Below are 5,126 nucleotides of genomic sequence, written 5' to 3'. Positions count from 1 at the left end.
TCTTAGACCTCTTCAGCTTGTTGTGTGCCCTGCTCGAGTTGTGTTGGAATGCCATTCCAGCACTGTTGGGGGAGCCGGAATACCATTCCAGAACTGCTTTTTGGGAAGGCCTGGAGCGCTGCCAGCCTCCACACAGTGGCAATGGAAATGAAGCATGGCCATTCCTTCCCCCTGCCTCCATCTCTTCTTCACCAGGGGAACCAGGCCATGGCTGGGCAATGAGCAAGCAAGCAGCTGCCCCGGCCCAGAGCTCTGGGGAGTGGGGACTGGCCACTTAATCCCAGCCCAGTGGAGCATGCTGCTAGGTTGGAGCCGGCAGGATATGGAGTTCCAAGAGCACCATGCTCCAGCTCATCTCCAGGGCCATCAAGTATGTGGCTGCCCTGGGGGCCAGGCAGGACCTCAGCCACTTGTTAGCTTAGGTTGGCAGAGCGGTGGGAGGGGGAGAGCTGGCCAGCTGCATCCTGGCACATGCATCCAGAGCTGGTGGACTCCTACTCAGGCCCTGCTAGGAGCAGATCGAGCTGCAGCACTCGTAGCTGCTGTTGTGCCAGCTGCCCGAGGCCAGGACCTGGCTCTGCTCCTATTGGTGCAAGAGCTGCATAGGCATGTTTGTCCCGGCAGTGCTATGATTCTCCTCACTGGCCCTGCTGTGCCAGTGCCTGCAGGACCTGCTGTTCTGGGCCAAGAGCCTGGCCAGTCTGGCCAGGGTGCTGCTCTTCTCCGTGGCCTCATCATGGTCTCCTTCCCTGTAGCTGGGGATACAGGTGAGCAATTAAAAAGTATACACCATTTTGACATGTTTTGGGGGAGCCAGAACAGCATTCAAGTACCGGTACTTCGTTTTTTAGGACTCAAACACTGTTTATGTGCCCCTGGAGAATCACCACTCCTGAGTAAGAGAATATTTACATTTGTATAGCACCTTTCATTCCAAAAGTTCCCAAAGCACTTTACAAGTATATCAGTATATACAGATCCTTGCCACGGAAATGTAGCCATGGCCATCTCAAGGATGGAAGGAGGCAACAAATCAGTATTCTGCAAATAACAATATGGGCAGAGACACAAGGGTAAAACACTAGCCAAGGACGCAAGGGTAAATCATTATTTTTACTAAAAATGCCATGTTATCATTAGTGTTTGTAAAAGAAATCTCATCTAAAAGACCCCACACACATTACATTACATGGCATGGTTTGGAATTCACCTACTTTGGAATGAAGATGGTCTAGTTAATGCTGCCAGGATCTGAACTTGTGATTCTGAGGACTGAAGGCATTCCAGGAAGCTTCTGGAAAGTGTAGGGGACAATTTCCTGATGCAAGTGCTGGAGGAACCAACTAGGGGCAGTGCTCTTCTTGTCCTGCTGCTCACAAACAGGGAAGAATTAGTAGGGGAAGCAAAAGTGGATGGGAACCTGGGAGGCAGTGACCATGAGATGGTCGAGTTCAGGTTCCTGACACAAGGAAGAAAGGAGAGCAGCAGAATATTGACCCTTGACTTCTGGACTTCAGAAAAGCAGACTTTGACTCCTTCAAGGAACTGATGGGCAGGATCCCCTGGGAGAATAACATGAGGGGAAAAAGAGTCCAGGAGAGCTGGCTGTATTTTAAAGAATCCTTATTAAGTTTGCAGGAACAAATCATCCCAATTTGTAGAAAGAATAGTAAATATGGCAGGCAACCAGCTTGGTTTAACAGTGAAATCCTTGCTGATCTTAAACACAAAAAAGAAGCTTACAAGAAGTACAAGATTGGACAAATGACCAGGGAGGAGTATAAAAATATTGCTCGGGCATGCAGGAGTGAAATCAGGAAGGCCAAAACACACTTGGAGTTGCAGCTAGCAAGAGTTATTAAGAGTAACAAGAAGGGTTTCTTCAGGTATGTTAGCAACAAGAAGAAAGTCAAGGTAAATGTGGGCCCCTTACTGAGGGAGGCAACCTAGTGACAGAGGATGTGGAAAAAGCTAATGTACTCAATGCTTTTTTTGCCTCTGTCTTCACGAATAAGGTCAGCTCCCAGACTGCTGCACTGGGCAGCACAGCATGGGGAGGAGGCGACCAGCCCTCTGTGGAGAAAGAAGTGGTTCAGGACTATTTAGAAAAGCTGGATGAGCACAAGTCCATAGGGCCGGATGCGCTGCATCCAAGTGTGCTAAAGGAGTTAGCAGATGTGATTGCAGAGCCATTGGCCAGTATCTTTGAAAACTCATGGCGATCAGGGGAGGTCCCGGATGACTGGAAAAAGGCTAATGTAGTGCCCCTCTTTAAAAAAGATAAGGAGGAGGATCCGGGGAACTACAGGCCAGTCAGCCTCACCTCAGTCCCTGGAAAAATCATGGAGCAGGTCCTCAAGGAATCAATTCTGAGGCACTTAGAGAAAAGGAAAGTGATCAGGAACAGTCAGCATGGATTCACCAACGGCAAGTCATGCCTGACTAACCTAATTGCCTTCTATGATGAGATTACTGGCTCTGTGGATGAGGGGAAAGCAGTGGACGGGTTATTCCTTGACTTTAGCAAAGCTTTTGGTACAGTCTCCCACAGTATTCTTGCCAGTAAATTAAAGAAGTATTAGCTGGTTGAATGGACTAAAAGGTGGATAGAAAGCTGGCTAGATCATCGGGCTCAACGGGTAGTGATCAATGGCTCCATGTCTAGTTGGCAGCTGGTATCAAGCAGAGTGCCCCAAGGGTCGGTCCTGGGGCCGGTTTTGTTCAATATCTTCATTAATGATCTGGAGGATGGTGTGGACTGCATCCTCAGCAAGTTTGCAGATGACAAAAAACTGGGAGGAGTGGTAGATACGCTGGAGGGTAGGGATAGGATACAGAGGAACCTAGACAAATCATTGGGCCAAAAAAAATCTGATGAGGTTCAACAAGGACAAGTGCAGAGTCCTGCACTTAGGACAGAAGAATCCCATGCACTGCTACAGACTAAGGACCGAGTGGCTAGGTAGCAGTTCTGCAGAAAAGGACCTAGGGGTCACAGTGGACAAGAAGCTGGATATGAGTCAACAGTGTGCTCTTGTTGCCAAGAAGGCTAACGGCATTTTGGGCTGTATAAGTAGGGGCATTGCCAGCAGATCGAGGAACGTGATCGTTCCCCTTTATTCGACATTGGTGAGGCCTCATCTGGAGTACTGTGTCCAGTTTTGGGCCCCACACTACAAGAAGAATGTGGAAAAATTGGAAAAAGTCCAGCGGAGAGCAACAAAAATGATTAGGGGTCTGGAGCACATGACTTATGAGGAGAGGCTGAGGCTAGGTCTATACTACCCGCCTGAATCGGCGGGTAGAAATCGACCTCTCGGGGATCGATTGATCGCGTCCCGATGGGACGCGACAATCGATCCCCAAATCGGCGCTCTTACTCCACCAGCGGAGGTGGCAGTAAGCGCCGCCGACAGAAAGCCGCAGAAGTCGATTTTGCCGCCGTCCTCACAACGGGGTAAGTCGGCTGCGATACGTCGAATTCAGCTACGCTATTAGACTCATAGACTCATAGACTCATAGACATTAAGGTCAGAAGGGACCATTATGATCATCTGGTCTGACCCCCTGCATGCTGCAGGCCGCAAGACCCTTCCCTGTACTCTACCGTTGCTGAATTTGCATATCTTAAATCGACGCCCCGCTGTAGTGTAGATGTACCCTCAGGGAACTGGGATTGTTTAGTCTCCAGAAGAGAAGAATGAGGGGGGATTAGATAGCTGCTTTCAACTACCAGAAAGGGGGTTCCAAAGAGGATGGATCTAGAGAAAACAAGGACTAATGGTTTCAAGTTGCAGTGGCAGAGGTTTAGGTTAGATATTAGGAAAAAACATTTTCATTAGGAGGGTGGTGAAGCACTGGAATGGGTTACCTAAGGAGATGGTGGAATCTCCTTCCTTAGAGGTTTTTAAAAGGTCAGGCTTGACAAATCCCTGGTTGGGATGATTTAGTTGGGAACTGGTCCTGCTTTGAGCAGGTGGTTGGACTAGACCTCCTGAGGTCCCTTCCAACCCTGATATTCTGAGGCACTGACTACTAGCTGATGCCCTTCAACTATATAGTTCAGATAGACAAAATTCTGCCTCAGGGCTGAAAGAAAGCATAGGAAAATGCCCTAATCTTGATGACACAACCTTACTCTCTTTCTTCAGATCCTTCCCCAAGACACTTTTCACTCCAAATATTACCCTCACCTTTACACCCCAATTGTTTTTTTTTTTTAATTTTCCCTGTGTCATAAGAACGTCCATATTGGGTCAGACCAAAGGTCCATCTAGCCCAGTATCCTGTCTTCTGACCATGGCCAATGCCAGATGCTTCAGAGGGAATGAACGGAACAGGTACTCATCAAGTGAGCCATCCCCTGTTGCCCATTCCCAGCTTCTGGCAAACAGATGCTAGGAACACCATCCCTGCCCATCCTGACTAATAGCCATTGATAGACTTATTCTCCATTAACTTATCTAGTTCTTTTTTGAACCCTGTTATAGTCTTGGCCCTCAACATCCTCTGGCAAGGAGTTCCACAGGTTGACTGTGCGTTGTGTGAAAAAATAGTTCCTTTTGTTTGTTTCAAACCTGCTGCATATTAATTTCATTTGGTGACCCCTGTTCTTTTGTTATGAGAAGGAGTAAATAACACTTCCTTATTTTCTTTCTCCACACCAGCCATCATGATTTTATAGACCTCTATCATATCCCCCCCCACCTCAGTCATCTCTTTTCCAAGTTGAAAAGTCCCAGTCTTATTAATCGCTCCTCATATGGAAGCCATTCCATACCCCTACTCATTTTTGTTGCCCTTTTATGAACCCTTTCCAATTCCAATATATCTTTTTTGAGATGGGATGACCACATCTGCATGCAGTATTCAGGATGTGGGTGTACCATGGATTTATATAGAGGCAATATGATATTTTCTGTCTTATTATCTATCCCTTTCTTAATGATTCCCAACATTCTGTTCACTTTTTTGACTGCCCCTGCACATTGAGTGGATGTTTTCAGAGAACTATCCACAATGACTCCAAGATCTCTTTCTTGAGTGGTAACAGCTAATTTAGACCCAGTGATGAGCTCCCAAAATCCTAAGAACTGGTTCCCTACCAGGTCCTCGGCGGCGGGGGG

Source organism: Trachemys scripta, chromosome 6 (assembly GCF_013100865.1).
Source record: "Trachemys scripta elegans isolate TJP31775 chromosome 6, CAS_Tse_1.0, whole genome shotgun sequence".
NCBI lineage: Eukaryota > Metazoa > Chordata > Testudines > Emydidae > Trachemys > Trachemys scripta.
The sequence above is the reverse complement of the archived record's forward strand: the minus strand, read 5'-3'. Positions refer to the sequence as shown.